Here is a 23,409-nt window from a genome sequence, read left to right on the forward strand (position 1 = left end):
TCCTGGGGTACACCTGCTGGTGGGTGGAGTCGGAGTGCGACCCCTTCTTTACAGGTAATTGGCTCCTTTGAGCTAGAGCTGACGAGCTCGGATCCCGCACCCGCGCCTTGAGAGGTATCAACCTGAGAACACTTGGCAGCCTGCACAGCTAACCCCCGAAAAACCTACACTCTGCTGACGAGGAACAACAATTCCGAAACACCGGTGTCCAGAGTTGGTGCTGCAACCTTGCTATAACACACTTTTCATCGAATTAGCGCACACGCTATCAAAGACTGCATCTACCATGATGCTCCTGGGGTACACCTGCTGGTGGGTCGAGTCAGAGTGCGACCCCTTATTTACAGTTAATTGGCTCCCTCGAGCTAGAGCTGACGAGCTCGGATCCCGCACCCGCGCCTTGAGAGGTATCAACCTGAGAACACTTGGCAGCCTGCACAGCTAACCCCCGAAAAACCTACACTCTGCTGACGAGGAACAACAATTCCGAAACACCGGTGTCCAGAGTTGGTGCTGCAACCTTGCTATAACACACTTTTCATCGAATTAGCGCACACGCTATCAAAGACTGCATCTACCATAATGCTTCTGGGGTACACCTGCTGGTGGGTGGAGTCGGAGTGAGACCCCTTCTTTACAGTTAATTGGCTCCCTCGAGCTAGAGCTGACGAGCTCGGATCCCGCACCCGCGCCTTGAGAGGTATCAACCTGAGAACACTTGGCAGCCTGCACAGCTAACCCCCGAAAAACCTACACTCTGCTGACGAGGAACAACAATTCCGAAACACCGGTGTCCAGAGTTGGTGCTGCAACCTTGCTATAACACACTTTTCATCGAATTAGCTCACACGCTATCAAAGACTGAATCTACCATGATGCTCCTGGGGTACACCTGCTGGTGGGTGGAGTCGGACTGCGACCCCTTCTTTACAGTTAATTGGCTCCCTCGAGCTAGAGCTGACGAGCTCGGATCCCGCACCCGCGCCTTGGAAGGTATCAACCTGAGAACACTTGGCAGCCGGCACAGCTAACCCCCAAAAAACCTACACTCTGCTGACGAGGAACAACAATTCTGAAACACCGGTGTCCAGAGTTGGTGCTGCAACCTGCTATAACACACTTTTCATCGAATTAGCGCACACTCTATCAAAGACTGCATCTACCATGATGCTCCTGGGGTACACCTGCTGGTGGGTGGAGTCGGAGTGCGACCCCTTCTTTACAGTTAATTGGCTCCCTCGAGCTAGAGCTGACGAGCTCGGGTCCCGCACCCGCGCCTTGAGAGGTATCAACCTGAGAACACTTTGGCAGCCTGCACAGCTAACCCCCGAAAAACCTACACTCTGCTGACGAGGAACAACAATTCCGAAACACCAGTGTCCAGAGTTGGTGCTGCAACCTTGCTATAACACACTTTTCATCGAATTAGCGCACACGCTATCAAAGACTGCATCTACCATGGTGCTCCTGGGGTACACATGCTGGTGGGTGTAGTCGGAGTGCGACCCCTTCTTTACAGTTAATTGGCTCCCTCGAGCTAGAGCTGAAGAGCTTGGATCCCGCACCCGCGCCTTGAGAGGTATCAACCTGAGAACACTTGGCAGCCTGCACAGCTAACCCTCGAAAAACCTACACTATGCTGACGAGGAACAACAATTTCGAAACACCGGTGTCCAGAGTTGGTGCTGCAACCTTGCTATAACACACTTTTCATCGAATTAGCGCACACGCTATCAAAGACTGCATCTACCATGATGCTCCTGGGGTAAACCTGCTGGTGGGTGGAGTCAGAGTGCGCCCCTTTCTTTACAATTAATTGGCTCCCTCGAGCTAGAGCTGACGAGCTCGGATCCCGCACCCGCGCCTTGAGAGGTATCAACCTGAGAACACTTGGCAGCCTGCACAGTTAACCCCCGAAAAACCTACACTCTGCTGACGAGGAACAACAATTCCGAAACACCGGTGTCCAGAGTTGGTGCTGCAACCTTGCTATAACACACTTTTCATCGAATTAGCGCACACGCTATCAAAGACTGCATCTACCATGATGCTCCTGGGGTACACCTGCTGGTGGGTGGAGTCGGAGTGCGACCCCTTCTTTACAGGTAATCGGCTCCTTTGAGCTAGAGCTGACGAGCTCGGATCCCGCACCCACGCCTTGAGAGGTATCAACCTGAGAACACTTGGCAGCCTGCACAGCTAACCCCCGAAAAACCTACACTCTTCTGACGAGGAACAACAATTCCGAAACACCGGTGTCCAGAGTTGGTGCTGCAACCTTGCTATAACACACTTTTCATCGAATTAGCGCACACGCTATCAAAGACTGCATCTACCATGATGCTCCTGGGGTACACCTGCTGGTGGGTCGAGTCAGAGTGCGACCCCTTATTTACAGTTAATTGGCTCCCTCGAGCTAGAGCTGACGAGCTCGGATCCCGCACCCGCGCCTTGAGAGGTATCAACCTGAGAACACTTGGCAGCCTGCACAGCTAACCCCCGAAAAACCTACACTCTGCTGACGAGGAACAACAATTCCGAAACACCGGTGTCCAGAGTTGGTGCTGCAACCTTGCTATAACACACTTTTCATCGAATTAGAGCACACGCTATCAAAGACTGCATCTACCATGATGCTCCTGGGGTACACCTGCTGGTGGGTGGAGTCGGAGTGAGACCCCTTCTTTACAGTTAATTGGCTCCCTCGAGCTAGAGCTGACGAGCTCGGATCCCGCACCCGCGCCTTGGAAGGTATCAACCTGAGAACACTTGGCAGCCGGCACAGCTAACCCCCCAAAAACCTACACTCTGCTGACGAGGAACAACAATTCTGAAACACCGGTGTCCAGAGTTGGTGCTGCAACCTGCTATAACACACTTTTCATTGAATTAGCGCACACGCTATCAAAGACTGCATCTACCATGATGCTCCTGGGGTACACCTGCTGGTGGGTGGAGTCGGAGTGCGACCCCTTCTTTACAGGTAATTGGCTCCCTCGAGCTAGAGCTGACGAGCTTGGATCCCGCATCCGCGCCTTGAGAGGTATCAACCTGAGAACACTTGGCAGCCTGCACAGGTAACCCCCAAAAAACCTACACTCTGCTGACGAGGAACAACAATTCCGAAACACCGGTGTCCAGAGTTGGTGCTGCAACCTTGCTATAACACACTTTTCATCGAATTAGCGCACACACTATCAAAGACTGCATCTACCATGATGCTCCTGGGGTACACCTGCTGGTGGGTGGAGTCGGAGTGCGACCCCTTCTTTACAGGTAATTGACTCCCTCGAGCTAGAGCTGACGAGCTCGGATCCCGCACCCGCGCCTTGAGAGGTATCAACCTGAGAACACTTGGCAGCCTGCACAGGTAACCCCCGAAAAACCAACACTCTGCTGACGAGGAACAACAATTCCGAAACACCGGTGTCCAGAGTTGGTGCTGCACCTTGCTATAACACACTTTTCATCGAATTAGCGCACACGCTATCAAAGACTGCATCTACCATGATGCTCCTGGGGTACACCTGCTGGTGGGTGGAGTCGGACTGCGACCCCTTCTTTACAGGTAATTGGCTCCCTCGAGCTAGAGCTGACGAGCTCGGATCCCGCACCCGCGCCTTGGAAGGTATCAACCTGAGAACACTTGGCAGCCGGCACAGCTAACCCCCAAAAAACCTACACTCTGCTGACGAGGAACAACAATTCTGAAACACCGGTGTCCAGAGTTGGTGCTGCAACCTGCTATAACACACTTTTCATCGAATTAGCGCACACGCTATCAAAGACTGCATCTACCATGATGCTCCTGGGGTACACCTGCTGGTGGGTGGAGTCGGAGTGCGACCCCTTCTTTACAGTTAATTGGCTCCCTCCAGCTAGAGCTGACGAGCTTGGGTCCCGCACCCGCGCCTTGAGAGGTATCAACCTGAGAACACTTTGGCAGCCTGCACAGCTAACCCCCGAAAAACCTACACTCTGCTGACGAGGAACAACAATTCCGAAACACCAGTGTCCAGAGTTGGTGCTGCAACCTTGCTATAACACACTTTTCATCGAATTAGCGCACACGCTATCAAAGACTGCATCTACCATGGTGCTCCTGGGGTACACATGCTGGTGGGTGTAGTCGGAGTGCGACCCCTTCTTTACAGTTAATTGGCTCCCTCGAGCTAGAGCTGACGAGCTCGGATCCCGCACCCGCGCCTTGAGAGGTATCAACCTGAGAACACTTGGCAGCCTGCACAGCTAACCCTCGAAAAACCTACACTCTGCTGACGAGGAACAACAATTCCGAAACACCGGTGTCCAGAGTTGGTGCTGCAACCTTGCTATAACACACTTTTCATCGAATTAGCGCACAAGCTATCAAAGACTGCATCTACCATGATGCTCCTGGGGTAAACCTGCTGGTGGGTGGAGTCAGAGTGTGCCCCTTTCTTTACAATTAATTGGCTCCCTCGAGCTAGAGCTGACGAGCTCGGATCCCGCACCCGCGCCTTGAGAGGTATCAACCTGAGAACACTTGGCAGCCTGCACAGCTAACCCCCGAAAAACCTACACTCTGCTGACGAGGAACAACAATTCCGAAACACCGGTGTCCAGAGTTGGTGCTGCAACCTTGCTATAACACACTTTTCATCGAATTAGCGCACACGCTATCAAAGACTGCATCTACCATGATGCTCCTGGGGTACACCTGCTGGTGGGTGGAGTTGGAGTGCGACCCCTTCTTTACAGGTAATTGGCTCCTTTGAGCTAGAGCTGACGAGCTCGGATCCCGCACCCGCGCCTTGAGAGGTATCAACCTGAGAACACTTGGCAGCCTGCACAGCTAACCCCCGAAAAACCTACACTCTGCTGACGAGGAACAACAATTCCGAAACACCGGTGTCCAGAGTTGGTGCTGCAACCTTGCTATAACACACTTTTCATCGAATTAGCGCACACACTATCAAAGACTGCATCTACCATGATGCTCCTGGGGTACACCTGCTGGTGGGTCGAGTCAGAGTGCGACCCCTTATTTACAGTTAATTGGCTCCCTCGAGCTAGAGCTGACGAGCTCGGATCCTGCACCCGCGCCTTGAGAGGTATCAACCTGAGAACACTTGGCAGCCTGCACAGCTAACCCCCGAAAAACCTACACTCTGCTGACGAGGAACAACAATTCCGAAACACCGGTGTCCAGAGTTGGTGCTGCAACCTTGCTATAACACACTTTTCATCGAATTATTGCACACGCTATCAAAGACTGCATCTACCATGATGCTCCTGGGGTACACCTGCTGGTGGGTGGAGTCGGAGTGAGACCCCTTCTTTACAGTTAATTGGCTCCCTCGAGCTAGAGCTGACAAGCTCGGATCCCGCACCCGCGCCTTGAGAGGTATCAACCTGAGAACACTTGGCAGCCTGCACAGCTAACCCCCGAAAAACCTACACTCTGCTGACGAGGAACAACAATTCCGAAACACCGGTGTCCAGAGTTGGTGCTGCAACCTTGCTATAACACACTTTTCATCGAATTAGCGCACACACTATCAAAGACTGCATCTACCATGATGCTCCTGGGGTACACCTGCTGGTGGGTCGAGTCAGAGTGCGACCCCTTATTTACAGTTAATTGGCTCCCTCGAGCTAGAGCTGACGAGCTCGGATCCTGCACCCGCGCCTTGAGAGGTATCAACCTGAGAACACTTGGCAGCCTGCACAGCTAACCCCCGAAAAACCTACACTCTGCTGACGAGGAACAACAATTCCGAAACACCGGTGTCCAGAGTTGGTGCTGCAACCTTGCTATAACACACTTTTCATCGAATTATTGCACACACTATCAAAGACTGCATCTACCATGATGCTCCTGGGGTACACCTGCTGGTGGGTGGAGTCGGAGTGAGACCTCTTCTTTACAGTTAATTGGCTCCCTCGAGCTAGAGCTGACAAGCTCGGATCCCGCACCCGCGCCTTGAGAGGTATCAACCTGAGAACACTTGGCAGCCTGCACAGCTAACCCCCGAAAAACCTACACTCTGCTGACGAGGAACAACAATTCCGAAACACCGGTGTCCAGAGTTGGTGCTGCAACCTTGCTATAACACACTTTTCATCGAATTAGCGCACACGCTATCAAAGACTGCATCTACCATGATGCTCCTGGGGTACACCTGCTGGTGGGTGGAGTCGGAGTGAGACCCCTTCTTTACAGTTAATTGGCTCCCTCGAGCTAGAGCTGACGAGCTCGGATCCCGCACCCGCGCCTTGAGAGGTATCAACCTGAGAACACTTGGCAGCCTGCACAGCTAACCCCCGAAAAACCTACACTCTGCTGACGAGGAACAACAATTCTGAAACACCGGTGTCCAGAGTTGGTGCTGCAACCTTGCTATAACACACTTTTCACCGAATTAGCGCACACGCTATCAAAGACTGCATCTACCATGATGCTCCTGGGGTACACCTGCTGGTGGGTGGAGTCGGAGTGCGACCCCTTCTTTACAGTTAATTGGCTGCCTCGAGCTAGAGCTGACGAGCTCGGATCCCGCACCCGCGCCTTGAGAGGTATCAACCTGAGAACACTTGGCAGCCTGCACAGCTAACCCCCGAAAAACCTACACTCTGCTGACGAGGAACAACAATTCCGAAACACCGGTGTCCAGAGTTGGTGCTGCAACCTTGCTATAACACACTTTTCATCGAATTAGCGCACACGCTATCAAAGACTGCATCTGCCATGATGCCCCTGGGGTACACCTGCTGGTGGGTGGAGTCGGAGTGAGACCCCTTCTTTACAGTTAATTGGCTCCCTCGAGCTAGAGCTGACGATCTCGGATCCCGCACCCGCGCCTTGAGAGGTATCAACCTGAGAACACTTGGCAGCCTGCACAGCTAACCCCCGAAAAACCTACACTCTGCTGACGAGGAACAACAATTCCGAAACACCGGTGTCCAGAGTTGGTGCTGCAACCTTGCTATAACACACTTTTCATCGAATTAGCGCACACGCTATCAAAGACTGCATCTACCATGATGCTCCTGGGGTACACCTGCTGGTGGGTGGAGTCGGACTGCGACCCCTTCTTTACAGTTAATTGGCTCCCTCGAGCTAGAGCTGACGAGCTCGGATCCCGCACCCGCGCCTTGGAAGGTATCAACCTGAGAACACTTGGCAGCCGGCACAGCTAACCCCCGAAAAACCTACACTCTGCTGACGAGGAACAACAATTCCGAAACACCGGTGTCCAGAGTTGGTGCAGCAACCTTGCTATAACACACTTTTCATCGAATTAGCGCACACGCTATCAAAGACTGCATCTACCATGATGCTCCTGGGGTACACCTGCTGGTGGGTGGAGTCGGACTGCGACCCCTTCTTTACAGTTAATTGGCTCCCTCGAGCTAGAGCTGACGAGCTCGGATCCCGCACCCGCGCCTTGGAAGGTATCAACCTGAGAACACTTGGCAGCCGGCACAGCTAACCCCCAAAAAACCTACACTCTGCTGACAAGGAACAACAATTCTGAAACACCGGTGTCCAGAGTTGGTGCTGCAACCTGCTATAACACACTTTTCATTGAATTAGCGCACACGCTATCAAAGACTGCATCTACCATGATGCTCCTGGGGTACACCTGCTGGTGGGTGGAGTCGGAGTGCGACCCCTTCTTTACAGGTAATTGGCTCCCTCGAGCTACAGCTGACGAGCTCGGATCCCGCACCCGCGCCTTGAGAGGTATCAACCTGAGAACACTTGGCAGCCTGCACAGCTAACCCTCGAAAAACCTACACTCTGCTGACGAGGAACAACAATTCCGAAACACCGGTGTCCAGAGTTGGTGCTGCAACCTTGCTATAACACACTTTTCATCGAATTAGCGCACACGCTATCAAAGACTGCATCTACCATGATGCTCCTGGGGTAAACCTGCTGGTGGATGGAGTCAGAGTGCGCCCCTTTCTTTACAATTAATTGGCTCCCTCGAGCTAGAGCTGACGAGCTCGGATCCCGCACCCGCGCCTTGAGAGGTATCAACCTGAGAACACTTGGCAGCCTGCACAGCTAACCTCCGAAAAACCTACACTCTGCTGACGAGGAACAACAATTCCGAAACACCGGTGTCCAGAGTTGGTGCTGCAACCTTGCTATAACACACTTTTCATCGAATTAGCGCACACGCTATCAAAGACTGCATCTACCATGATGCTCCTGGGGTACACCTGCTGGTGGGTGGAGTCGGAGTGCGACCCCTTCTTTACAGGTAATTGGCTCCTTTGAGCTAGAGCTGACGAGCTCGGATCCCGCACCCGCGCCTTGAGAGGTATCAACCTGAGAACACTTGGCAGCCTGCACAGCTAACCCCCGAAAAACCTACACTCTGCTGACGAGGAACAACAATTCCGAAACACCGGTGTCCAGAGTTGGTGCTGCAACCTTGCTATAACACACTTTTCATCGAATTAGCGCACACGCTATCAAAGACTGCATCTACCATGATGCTCCTGGGGTACACCTGCTGGTGGGTCGAGTCAGAGTGCGACCCCTTATTTACAGTTATTTGGCTTCCTCGAGCTAGAGCTGACGAGCTCGGATCCCGCACCCGCGCCTTGAGAGGTGTCAACCTGAGAACACTTGGCAGCCTGCACAGCTAACCCCCGAAAAACCTACACTCTGCTGACGAGGAACAACAATTCCGAAACACCGGTGTCCAGAGTTGGTGCTGCAACCTTGCTATAACACACTTTTCATTGAATTAGTGCACACGCTATCAAAGACTGCATCTACCATGATGCTCCTGGGGTACACCTGCTGGTGGGTGGAGTCGGAATGAGACCCCTTCTTTACAGTTAATTGGCTCCCTCGAGCTAGAGCTGACGAGCTCGGATCCCGCACCCGCGCCTTGAGAGGTATCAACCTGAGAACACTTGGCAGCCTGCACAGCTAACCCCCGAAAAACCTACACTCTGCTGACGAGGAACAACAATTCCGAAACACCGGTGTCCAGAGTTGGTGCTGCAACCTTGCTATAACACACTTTTCATCGAATTAGCGCACACGCTATCAAAGACTGCATCTACCATGATGCTCCTGGGGTACACCTGCTGGTGGGTGGAGTCGGAGTGACACCCCTTCTTTACAGTTAATTGGCTCCCTCGAGCTACAGCTGACGAGCTCGGATCCCGCACCCGCGCCTTGAGAGGTATCAACCTGAGAACACTTGGCAGCCTGCACAGCTAACCCCCGAAAAACCTACACTCTGCTGACGAGGAACAACAATTCCGAAACACCGGTGTCCAGAGTTGGTGCTGCAACCTTGCTATAACACACTTTTCATCGAATTAGCGCACACGCTATCAAAGACTGCATCTACCATGATGCTCCTGGGGTACACCTGCTGGTGGGTGGAGTCGGAGTGCGACCCCTTCTTTACAGTTAATTGGCTGCCTCGAGCTAGAGCTGACGAGCTCGGATCCCGCACCTGCGCCTTGAGAGGTATCAACCTGAGAACACTTGGCAGCCTGCACAGCTAACCCCCGAAAAACCTACACTCTGCTGACGAGGAACAACAATTCCGAAACACCGGTGTCCAGAGTTGGTGCTGCAACCTTGCTATAACACACTTTTCATCGAATTAGCGCACACGCTATCAAAGACTGCATCTGCCATGATGCTCCTGGGGTACACCTGCTGGTGGGTGGAGTCGGAGTGAGACCCCTTCTTTACAGTTAATTGGCTCCCTCGAGCTAGAGCTGACGAGCTCGGATCCCGCACCCGCGCCTTGAGAGGTATCAACCTGAGAACACTTGGCAGCCTGCACAGCTAACCCCCGAAAAACCTACACTCTGCTGACGAGGAACAACAATTCCGAAACACCGGTGTCCAGAGTTGGTGCTGCAACCTTGCTATAACACACTTTTCATCGAATTAGCGCACACGCTATCAAAGACTGCATCTACCATGATGCTCCTGGGGTACACCTGCTGGTGGGTGGAGTCGGACTGCGACCCCTTCTTTACAGTTAATTGGCTCCCTCGAGCTAGAGCTGACGAGCTCGGATCCCGCACCCGCGCCTTGGAAGGTATCAACCTGAGAACACTTGGCAGCCGGCACAGCTAACCCCCAAAAAACCTACACTCTGCTGACGAGGAACAACAATTCTGAAACACCGGTGTCCAGAGTTGGTGCTGCAACCTGCTATAACACACTTTTCATCGAATTAGCGCACACTCTATCAAAGACTGCATCTACCATGATGCTCCTGGGGTACACCTGCTGGTGGGTGGAGTCGGAGTGCGACCCCTTCTTTACAGTTAATTGGCTCCCTCGAGCTAGAGCTGACGAGCTCGGGTCCCGCACCCGCGCCTTGAGAGGTATCAACCTGAGAACACTTTGGAAGCCTGCACAGCTAACCCCCGAAAAACCTACACACTGCTGACGAGGAACAACAATTCCGAAACACCAGTGTCCAGAGTTGGTGCTGCAACCTTGCTATAACACACTTTTCATTGAATTAGCGCACACGCTATCAAAGACTGCATCTACCATGGTGGTCCTGGGGTACACATGCTGGTGGGTGTAGTCGGAGTGCGACCCCTTCTTTACAGTTAATTGGCTCCCTCGAGCTAGAGCTGAAGAGCTCGGATCCCGCACCCGCGCCTTGAGAGGTATCAACCTGAGAACACTTGGCAGCCTGCACAGCTAACCCTCGAAAAACCTACACTCTGCTGACGAGGAACAACAATTCCGAAACACCGGTGTCCAGAGTTGGTGCTGCAACCTTGCTATAACACACTTTTCATCGAATTAGCGCACACGCTATCAAAGACTGCATCTACCATGATGCTCCTGGGGTAAACCTGCTGGTGGGTGGAGTCAGAGTGCGCCCCTTTCTTTACAATTAATTGGCTCCCTCGAGCTAGAGCTGACGAGCTCGGATCCCGCACCCGCGCCTTGAGAGGTATCAACCTGAGAACACTTGGCAGCCTGCACAGCTAACCCCCGAAAAACCTACACTCTGCTGACGAGGAACAACAATTCCGAAACACCGGTGTCCAGAGTTGGTGCTGCAACCTTGCTATAACACACTTTTCATCGAATTAGCGCACACGGTATCAAAGACTGCATCTACCATGATGCTCCTGGGGTACACCTGCTGGTGGGTGGAGTCGGAGTGCGACCCCTTCTTTACAGGTAATTGGCTCCTTTGAGCTAGAGCTGACGAGCTCGGATCCCGCACCCGCGCCTTGAGAGGTATCAACCTGAGAACACTTGGCAGCCTGCACAGCTAACCCCCGAAAAACCTACACTCTGCTGACGAGGAACAACAATTCCGAAACACCGGTGTCCAGAGTTGGTGCTGCAACCTTGCTATAACACACTTTTCATCGAATTAGCGCACACGCTATCAAAGACTGCATCTACCATGATGCTCCTGGGGTACACCTGCTGGTGGGTCGAGTCAGAGTGCGACCCCTTATTTACAGTTAATTGGCTCCCTCGAGCTAGAGCTGACGAGCTCGGATCCCGCACCCGCGCCTTGAGAGGTATCAACCTGAGAACACTTGGCAGCCTGCACAGCTAACCCCCGAAAAACCTACACTCTGCTGACGAGGAACAACAATTCCGAAACACCGGTGTCCAGAGTTGGTGCTGCAACCTTGCTATAACACACTTTTCATCGAATTAGCGCACACGCTATCAAAGACTGCATCTACCATAATGCTTCTGGGGTACACCTGCTGGTGGGTGGAGTCGGAGTGAGACCCCTTCTTTACAGTTAATTGGCTCCCTCGAGCTAGAGCTGACGAGCTCGGATCCCGCACCCGCGCCTTGAGAGGTATCAACCTGAGAACACTTGGCAGCCTGCACAGCTAACCCCCGAAAAACCTACACTCTGCTGACGAGGAACAACAATTCCGAAACACCGGTGTCCAGAGTTGGTGCTGCAACCTTGCTATAACACACTTTTCATCGAATTAGCTCACACGCTATCAAAGACTGAATCTACCATGATGCTCCTGGGGTACACCTGCTGGTGGGTGGAGTCGAACTGCGACCCCTTCTTTACAGTTAATTGGCTCCCTCGAGCTAGAGCTGACGAGCTCGGATCCCGCACCCGCGCCTTGGAAGGTATCAACCTGAGAACACTTGGCAGCCGGCACAGCTAACCCCCAAAAAACCTACACTCTGCTGACGAGGAACAACAATTCTGAAACACCGGTGTCCAGAGTTGGTGCTGCAACCTGCTATAACACACTTTTCATCGAATTAGCGCACACTCTATCAAAGACTGCATCTACCATGATGCTCCTGGGGTACACCTGCTGGTGGGTGGAGTCGGAGTGCGACCCCTTCTTTACAGTTAATTGGCTCCCTCGAGCTAGAGCTGACGAGCTCGGGTCCCGCACCCGCGCCTTGAGAGGTATCAACCTGAGAACACTTTGGCAGCCTGCACAGCTAACCCCCGAAAAACCTACACTCTGCTGACGAGGAACAACAATTCCGAAACACCAGTGTCCAGAGTTGGTGCTGCAACCTTGCTATAACACACTTTTCATCGAATTAGCGCACACGCTATCAAAGACTGCATCTACCATGGTGCTCCTGGGGTACACATGCTGGTGGGTGTAGTCGGAGTGCGACCCCTTCTTTACAGTTAATTGGCTCCCTCGAGCTAGAGCTGAAGAGCTTGGATCCCGCACCCGCGCCTTGAGAGGTATCAACCTGAGAACACTTGGCAGCCTGCACAGCTAACCCTCGAAAAACCTACACTATGCTGACGAGGAACAACAATTCCGAAACACCGGTGTCCAGAGTTGGTGCTGCAACCTTGCTATAACACACTTTTCATCGAATTAGCGCACACGCTATCAAAGACTGCATCTACCATGATGCTCCTGGGGTAAACCTGCTGGTGGGTGGAGTCAGAGTGCGCCCCTTTCTTTACAATTAATTGGCTCCCTCGAGCTAGAGCTGACGAGCTCGGATCCCGCACCCGCGCCTTGAGAGGTATCAACCTGAGAACACTTGGCAGCCTGCACAGCTAACACCCGAAAAACCTACACTCTGCTGACGAGGAACAACAATTCCGAAACACCGGTGTCCAGAGTTGGTGCTGCAACCTTGCTATAACACACTTTTCATCGAATTAGCGCACACGCTATCAAAGACTGCATCTACCATGATGCTCCTGGGGTACACCTGCTGGTGGGTGGAGTCGGAGTGCGACCCCTTCTTTACAGGTAATCGGCTCCTTTGAGCTAGAGCTGACGAGCTCGGATCCCGCACCCGCGCCTTGAGAGGTATCAACCTGAGAACACTTGGCAGCCTGCACAGCTAACCCCCGAAAAACCTACACTCTTCTGACGAGGAACAACAATTCCGAAACACCGGTGTCCAGAGTTGGTGCTGCAACCTTGCTATAACACACTTTTCATCGAATTAGCGCACACGCTATCAAAGACTGCATCTACCATGATGCTCCTGGGGTACACCTGCTGGTGGGTCGAGTCAGAGTGCGACCCCTTATTTACAGTTAATTGCATCCCTCGAGCTAGAGCTTACAAGCTCGGATCCCGCACCCGCGCCTTGAGAGGTATCAACCTGAGAACACTTGGCAGCCTGCACAGCTAACCCCCGAAAAACCTACACTCTGCTGACGAGGAACAACAATTCCGAAACACCGGTGTCCAGAGTTGGTGCTGCAACCTTGCTATAACACACTTTTCATCGAATTAGCGCACACGCTATCAAAGACTGCATCTACCATGATGCTCCTGGGGTACACCTGCTGGTGGGTGGAGTCGGAGTGAGACCCCTTCTTTACAGTTAATTGGCTCCCTCGAGCTAGAGCTGACGAGCTCGGATCCAGCACCCGCGCCTTGAGAGGTATCAACCTGAGAACACTTGGCAGCCTGCACAGCTAACCCCCGAAAAACCTACACTCTGCTGACGAGGAACAACAATTCCGAAACACCGGTGTCCAGAGTTGGTGCAGCAACCTTGCTATAACACACTTTTCATCGAATTAGCGCACACGCTATCAAAGACTGCATCTACCATGATGCTCCTGGGGTACACCTGCTGGTGGGTGGAGTCGGACTGCGACCCCTTCTTTACAGTTAATTGGCTCCCTCGAGCTAGAGCTGACGAGCTCGGATCCCGCACCCGCGCCTTGGAAGGTATCAACCTGAGAACACTTGGCAGCCGGCACAGCTAACCCCCAAAAAACCTACATTCTGCTGACGAGGAACAACAATTCTGAAACACCGGTGTCCAGAGTTGGTGCTGCAACCTGCTATAACACACTTTTCATTGAATTAGCGCACACGCTATCAAAGACTGCATCTACCATGATGCTCCTGGGGTACACCTGCTGGTGGGTGGAGTCGGAGTGCGACCCCTTCTTTACAGGTAATTGGCTCCCTCGAGCTAGAGCTGACGAGCTTGGATCCCGCATCCGCGCCTTGAGAGGTATCAACCTGAGAACACTTGGCAGCCTGCACAGGTAACCCCCAAAAAACCTACACTCTGCTGACGAGGAACAACAATTCCGAAACACCGGTGTCCAGAGTTGGTGCTGCAACCTTGCTATAACACACTTTTCATCGAATTAGCGCACACACTATCAAAGACTGCATCTACCATGATGCTCCTGGGGTACACCTGCTGGTGGGTGGAGTCGGAGTGCGACCCCTTCTTTACAGGTAATTGGCTCCCTCGAGCTAGAGCTGACGAGCTCGGATCCCGCACCCGCGCCTTGAGAGGTATCAACCTGAGAACACTTGGCAGCCTGCAAAGGTAACCCCCGAAAAACCTACACTCTGCTGACGAGGAACAATAATTCTGAAACACCGGTGTCCAGAGTTGGTGCTGCAACCTTGCTATAACACACTTTTCATCGAATTAGCGCACACGCTATCAAAGACTGCATCTACCATGATGCTCCTGGGGTACGCCTGCTGGTGGGTGGAGTCGGAGTGCGACCCCTTCTTTACAGTTAATTGGCTCCCTCCAACTAGAGCTGACGAGCTCGGATCCCGCACCCGCGCCTTGAGAGGTATCAACATGAGAACACTAGGCAGCCTGCACAGCTAACCCCCGAAAAACCTACACTCTGCTGACGAGGAACAACAATTCCGAAACACCGGTGTCCAGAGTTGGTGCTGCACCTTGCTATAACACACTTTTCATCGAATTAGCGCACACGCTATCAAAGACTGCATCTACCATGATGCTCCTGGGGTACACCTGCTGGTGGGTGGAGTCGGACTGCGACCCCTTCTTTACAGGTAATTGGCTCCCTCGAGCTAGAGCTGACGAGCTCGGATCCCGCACCCGCGCCTTGGAAGGTATCAACCTGAGAACACTTGGCAGCCGGCACAGCTAACCCCCAAAAAACCTACACTCTGCTGACGAGGAACAACAATTCTGAAACACCGGTGTCCAGAGTTGGTGCTGCAACCTTGCTATAACACACTTTTCATCGAATTAGCGCACATGCTATCAAAGACTGCATCTACCATGATGCTCCTGGGGTACACCTGCTGGTGGGTGGAGTCGGAGTGCGACCCCTTCTTTACAGTTAATTGGCTCCCTCGAGCTAGAGCTGACGAGCTCGGATCCCGCACCCGCGCCTTGAGAGGTATCAACCTGAGAACACTTGGCAGCCTGCACAGCTAACCCCCGAAAAACCTACACTCTGCTGACGAGGAACAACAATTCTGAAACACCGGTGTCCAGAGTTGGTGCTGCAACCTTGCTATAACACACTTTTCACCGAATTAGCGCACACGCTATCAAAGACTGCATCTACCATGATGCTCCTGGGGTACACCTGCTGGTGGGTGGAGTCGGAGTGCGACCCCTTCTTTACAGGTAATTGGCTCCTTTGAGCTAGAGCTGACGAGCTCGGATCCCGCACCCGCGCCTTGAGAGGTATCAACCTGAGAACACTTGGCAGCCTGCACAGCTAACCCCCGAAAAACCTACACTCTGCTGACGAGGAACAACAATTCCGAAACACCGGTGTCAAGAGTTGGTGCTGCAACCTTGCTATAACACACTTTTCATCGAATTAGCGCACACACTATCAAAGACTGCATCTACCATGATGCTCCTGGGGTACACCTGCTGGTGGGTCGAGTCAGAGTGCGACCCCTTATTTACAGTTAATTGGCTCCCTCGAGCTAGAGCTGACGAGCTCGGATCCTGCACCCGCGCCTTGAGAGGTATCAACCTGAGAACACTTGGCGGCCTGCACAGCTAACCCCCGAAAAACCTACACTCTGCTGACGAGGAACAACAATTCCGAAACACCGGTGTCCAGAGTTGGTGCTGCAACCTTGCTATAACACACTTTTCATCGAATTATTGCACACGCTATCAAAGACTGCATCTACCATGATGCTCCTGGGGTACACCTGCTGGTGGGTGGAGTCGGAGTGAGACCCCTTCTTTACAGTTAATTGGCTCCCTCGAGCTAGAGCTGACAAGCTCGGATCCCGCACCCGCGCCTTGAGAGGTATCAACCTGAGAACACTTGGCAGCCTGCACAGCTAACCCCCGAAAAACCTACACTCTGCTGACGAGGAACAACAATTCCGAAACACCGGTGTCCAGAGTTGGTGCTGCAACCTTGCTATAACACACTTTTCATCGAATTAGCGCACACGCTATCAAAGACTGCATCTACCATGATGCTCCTGGGGTACACCTGCTGGTGGGTGGAGTCGGAGTGTGACCCCTTCTTTACAGTTAATTGGCTCCCTCGAGCTAGAGCTGACGAGCTCGGATCCCGCACCCGCGCCTTGAGAGGTATCAACCTGAGAACACTTGGCAGCCTGCACAGCTAACCCCCGAAAAACCTACACTCTGCTGACGAGGAACAACAATTCTGAAACACCGGTGTCCAGAGTTGGTGCTGCAACCTTGCTATAACACACTTTTCACCGAATTAGCGCACACGCTATCAAAGACTGCATCTACCATGATGCTCCTGGGGTACACCTGCTGGTGGGTGGAGTCGGAGTGCGACCCCTTCTTTACAGTTAATTGGCTGCCTCGAGCTAGAGCTGACGAGCTCGGATCCCGCACCCGCGCCTTGAGAGGTATCAACCTGAGAACACTTGGCAGCCTGCACAGCTAACCCCGAAAAACCTACACTCTGCTGACGAGGAACAACAATTCCGAAACACCGGTGTCCAGAGTTGGTGCTGCAACCTTGCTATAACACACTTTTCATCGAATTAGCGCACACGCTATCAAAGACTGCATCTGCCATGATGCCCCTGGGGTACACCTGCTGGTGGGTGGAGTCGGAGTGAGACCCCTTCTTTACAGTTAATTGGCTCCCTCGAGCTAGAGCTGACGATCTCGGATCCCGCACCCGCGCCTTGAGAGGTATCAACCTGAGAACACTTGGCAGCCTGCACAGCTAACCCCCGAAAAACCTACACTCTGCTGACGAGGAACAACAATTCCGAAACACCGGTGTCCAGAGTTGGTGCTGCAACCTTGCTATAACACACTTTTCATCGAATTAGCGCACACGCTATCAAAGACTGCATCTACCATGATGCTCCTGGGGTACACCTGCTGGTGGGTGGAGTCGGACTGCGACCCCTTCTTTACAGTTAATTGGCTCCCTCGAGCTAGAGCTGACGAGCTCGGATCCCGCACCCGCGCCTTGGAAGGTATCAACCTGAGAACACTTGGCAGCCGGCACAGCTAACCCCCGAAAAACCTACACTCTGCTGACGAGGAACAACAATTCCGAAACACCGGTGTCCAGAGTTGGTGCAGCAACCTTGCTATAACACACTTTTCATCGAATTAGCGCACACGCTATCAAAGACTGCATCTACCATGATGCTCCTGGGGTACACCTGCTGGTGGGTGGAGTCGGACTGCGACCCCTTCTTTACAGTTAATTGGCTCCCTCGAGCTAGAGCTGACGAGCTCGGATCCCGCACCCGCGCCTTGGAAGGTATCAACCTGAGAACACTTGGCAGCCGGCACAGCTAACCCCCAAAAAACCTACACTCTGCTGACGAGGAACAACAATTCTGAAACACCGGTGTCCAGAGTTGGTGCTGCAACCTGCTATAACACACTTTTCATTGAATTAGGGCACACGCTATCAAAGACTGCATCTACCATGATGCTCCTGGGGTACACCTGCTGGTGGGTGGAGTCGGAGTGCGACCCCTTCTTTACAGGTAATTGGCTCCCTCGAGCTAGAGCTGACGAGCTTGGATCCCGCATCCGCGCCTTGAGAGGTATCAACCTGAGAACACTTGGCAGCCTGCACAGGTAACCCCCAAAAAACCTACACTCTGCTGACGAGGAACAACAATTCCGAAACACCGGTGTCCAGAGTTGGTGATGCAACCTTGCTATAACACACTTTTCATCGTATTAGCGCACAAACTATCAAATACTGCATCTACCATGATGCTCCTGGGGTACACCTGCTGGTGGGTGGAGTCGGAGTGCGACCCCTTCTTTACAGGTAATTGGCTCCCTCGAGCTAGAGCTGACGAGCTCGGATCCCGCACCCGCGCCTTGAGAGGTATCAACCTGAGAACACTTGGCAGCCTGCACAGGTAACCCCCGAAAAACCTACACTCTGCTGACGAGGAACAATAATTCTGAAACACCGGTGTCCAGAGTTGGTGCTGCAACCTTGCTATGACACACTTTTCATCGAATTAGCGCACACGCTATCAAAGACTGCATCTACCATGATGCTCCTGGGGTACGCCTGCTGGTGGGTGGAGTCGGAGTGCGACCCCTTCTTTACAGTTAATTGGCTCCCTCCAACTAGAGCTGACGAGCTCGGATCCCGCACCCGCGCCTTGAGAGGTATCAACCTGAGAACACTAGGCAGCCTGCACAGCTAACCCCCGAAAAACCTACACTCTGCTGACGAGGAACAACAATTCCGAAACACCGGTGTCCAGAGTTGGTGCTGCACCTTGCTATAACACACTTTTCATCGAATTAGCGCACACGCTATCAAAGACTGCATCTACCATGATGCTCCTGGGGTACACCTGCTGGTGGGTGGAGTCGGACTGCGACCCCTTCTTTACAGGTAATTGGCTCCCTCGAGCTAGAGCTGACGAGCTCGGATCCCGCACCCGCGCCTTGGAAGGTATCAACCTGAGAACACTTGGCAGCCGGCACAGCTAACCCCCAAAAAACCTACACTCTGCTGACGAGGAACAACAATTCTGAAACACCGGTGTCCAGAGTTGGTGCTGCAACCTGCTATAACACACTTTTCATCGAATTAGCGCACACGCTATCAAAGACTGCATCTACCATGATGCTCCTGGGGTACACCTGCTGGTGGGTGGAGTCGGAGTGCGACCCCTTCTTTACAGTTAATTGGCTCCCTCCAGCTAGAGCTGACGAGCTCGGGTCCCGCACCCGCGCCTTGAGAGGTATCAACCTGAGAACACTTTGGCAGCCTGCACAGCTAACCCCCGAAAAACCTACACTCTGCTGACGAGGAACAACAATTCCGAAACACCAGTGTCCAGAGTTGGTGCTGCAACCTTGCTATAACACACTTTTCATCGAATTAGCGCACACGCTATCAAAGACTGCATCTACCATGGTGCTCCTGGGGTACACATGCTGGTGGGTGTAGTCGGAGTGCGACCCCTTCTTTACAGTTAATTGGCTCCCTCGAGCTAGAGCTGACGAGCTCGGATCCCGCACCCGCGCCTTGAGAGGTATCAACCTGAGAACACTTGGCAGCCTGCACAGCTAACCCTCGAAAAACCTACACTCTGCTGACGAGGAACAACAATTCCGAAACACCGGTGTCCAGAGTTGGTGCTGCAACCTTGCTATAACACACTTTTCATCGAATTAGCGCACAAGCTATCAAAGACTGCATCTACCATGATGCTCCTGGGGTAAACCTGCTGGTGGGTGGAGTCAGAGTGCGCCCCTTTCTTTACAATTAATTGGCTCCCTCGAGCTAGAGCTGACGAGCTCGGATCCCGCACCCGCGCCTTGAGAGGTATCAACCTGAGAACACTTGGCAGCCTGCACAGCTAACCCCCGAAAAACCTACACTCTGCTGACGAGGAACAACAATTCCGAAACACCGGTGTCCAGAGTTGGTGCTGCAACCTTGCTATAACACACTTTTCATCGAATTAGCGCACACGCTATCAAAGACTGCATCTACCATGATGCTCCTGGGGTACACCTGCTGGTGGGTGGAGTCGGAGTGCGACCCCTTCTTTACAGGTAATTGGCTCCTTTGAGCTAGAGCTGACAAGCTCGGATCCCGCACCCGCGCCTTGAGAGGTATCAACCTGAGAACACTTGGCAGCCTGCACAGCTAACCCCCGAAAAACCTACACTCTGCTGACGAGGAACAACAATTCCGAAACACCGGTGTCCAGAGTTGGTGCTGCAACCTTGCTATAACACACTTTTCATCGAATTAGCGCACACACTATCAAAGACTGCATCTACCATGATGCTCCTGGGGTACACCTGCTGGTGGGTCGAGTCAGAGTGCGACCCCTTATTTACAGTTAATTGGCTCCCTCGAGCTAGAGCTGACGAGCTCGGATCCTGCACCCGCGCCTTGAGAGGTATCAACCTGAGAACACTTGGCAGCCTGCACAGCTAACCCCCGAAAAACCTACACTCTGCTGACGAGGAACAACAATTCCGAAACACCGGTGTCCAGAGTTGGTGCTGCAACCTTGCTATAACACACTTTTCATCAAATTATTGCACACGCTATCAAAGACTGCATCTACCATGATGCTCCTGGGGTACACCTGCTGGTGGGTGGAGTCGGAGTGAGACCCCTTCTTTACAGTTAATTGGCTCCCTCGAGCTAGAGCTGACAAGCTCGGATCCCGCACCCGCGCCTTGAGAGGTATCAACCTGAGAACACTTGGCAGCCTGCACAGCTAACCCCCGAAAAACCTACACTCTGCTGGCGAGGAACAACAATTCCGAAACACCGGTGTCCAGAGTTGGTGCTGCAACCTTGCTATAACACACTTTTCATCGAATTAGCGCACACGCTATCAAAGACTGCATCTGCCATGATGCTCCTGGGGTACACCTGCTGGTGGGTGGAGTCGGAGTGAGACCCCTTCTTTACAGTTAATTGGCTCCCTCGAGCTAGAGCTGACGATCTCGGATCCCGCACCCGCGCCTTGAGAGGTATCAACCTGAGAACACTTGGCAGCCTGCACAGCTAACCCCCGAAAAACCTACACTCTGCTGACGAGGAACAACAATTCCGAAACACCGGTGTCCAGAGTTGGTGCTGCAACCTTGCTATAACACACTTTTCATCGAATTAGCGCACACGCTATCAAAGACTGCATCTACCATGATGCTCCTGGGGTACACCTGCTGGTGGGTGGAGTCGGACTGCGACCCCTTCTTTACAGTTAATTGGCTCCCTCGAGCTAGAGCTGACGAGCTCGGATCCCGCACCCGCGCCTTGGAAGGTATCAACCTGAGAACACTTGGCAGCCGGCACAGCTAACCCCCAAAAAACCTACACTCTGCTGACGAGGAACAACAATTCTGAAACACGGGTGTCCAGAGTTGGTGCTGCAACCTGCTATAACACACTTTTCATCGAATTAGCGCACACACTATCAAAGACTGCATCTACCATGATGCTCCTGGGGTACACCTGCTGGTGGGTGGAGTCGGAGTGCGACCCCTTCTTTACAGGTAATTGGCTCCCTCGAGCTAGAGCTGACGAGCTCGGATCCCGCACCCGCGCCTTGAGAGGTATCAACCTGAGAACACTTGGCAGCCTGCACAGGTAACCCCCGAAAAACCTACACTCTGCTGACGAGGAACAATAATTCTGAAACACCGGTGTCCAGAGTTGGTGCTGCAACCTTGCTATAACACACTTTTCATCGAATTAGCGCACACGCTATCAAAGACTGCATCTACCATGATGCTCCTGGGGTACGCCTGCTGGTGGGTGGAGTCGGAGTGCGACCCCTTCTTTACAGTTAATTGGCTCCCTCCAACTAGAGCTGACGAGCTCGGATCCCGCACCCGCGCCTTGAGAGGTATCAACCTGAGAACACTAGGCAGCCTGCACAGCTAACCCCCGAAAAACCTACACTCTGCTGACGAGGAACAACAATTCCGAAACACCGGTGTCCAGAGTTGGTGCTGCACCTTGCTATAACACACTTTTCATCGAATTAGCGCACACGCTATCAAAGACTGCATCTACCATGATGCTCCTGGGGTACACCTGCTGGTGGGTGGAGTCGGACTGCGACCCCTTCTTTACAGGTAATTGGCTCCCTCGAGCTAGAGCTGACGAGCTCGGATCCCGCACCCGCGCCTTGGAAGGTATCAACCTGAGAACACTTGGCAGCCGGCACAGCTAACCCCCAAAAAACCTACACTCTGCTGACGAGGAACAACAATTCTGAAACACCGGTGTCCAGAGTTGGTGCTGCAACCTGCTATAACACACTTTTCATCGAATTAGCGCACACGCTATCAAAGACTGCATCTACCATGATGCTCCTGGGGTACACCTGCTGGTGGCTGGAGTCGGAGTGCGACCCCTTCTTTACAGTTAATTGGCTCCCTCCAGCTAGAGCTGACGAGCTCGGGTCCCGCACCCGCGCCTTGAGAGGTATCAACCTGAGAACACTTTGGCAGCCTGCACAGCTAACCCCCGAAAAACCTACACTCTGCTGACGAGGAACAACAATTCCGAAACACCAGTGTCCAGAGTTGGTGCTGCAACCTTGCTATAACACACTTTTCATCGAATTAGCGCACACGCTATCAAAGACTGCATCTACCATGGTGCTCCTGGGGTACACATGCTGGTGGGTGTAGTCGGAGTGCGACCCCTTCTTTACAGTTAATTGGCTCCCTCGAGCTAGAGCTGACGAGCTCGGATCCCGCACCCGCGCCTTGAGAGGTATCAACCTGAGAACACTTGGCAGCCTGCACAGCTAACCCTCGAAAAACCTACACTCTGCTGACGAGGAACAACAATTCCGAAACACCGGTGTCCAGAGTTGGTGCTGCAACCTTGCTATAACACACTTTTCATCGAATTAGCGCACAAGCTATCAAAGACTGCATCTACCATGATGCTCCTGGGGTAAACCTGCTGGTGGGTGGAGTCAGAGTGCGCCCCTTTCTTTACAATTAATTGGCTCCCTCGAGCTAGAGCTGACGAGCTCGGATCCCGCACCCGCGCCTTGAGAGGTATCAACCTGAGAACACTTGGCAGCCTGCACAGCTAACCCCCGAAAAACCTACACTCTGCTGACGAGGAACAACAATTCCGAAACACCGGTGTCCAGAGTTGGTGCTGCAACCTTGCTATAACACACTTTTCATCGAATTAGCGCACACGCTATCAA

Source organism: Lissotriton vulgaris, chromosome 1_1, assembly GCF_964263255.1.
Source record: "Lissotriton vulgaris chromosome 1_1, aLisVul1.2, whole genome shotgun sequence".
NCBI lineage: Eukaryota > Metazoa > Chordata > Amphibia > Caudata > Salamandridae > Lissotriton > Lissotriton vulgaris.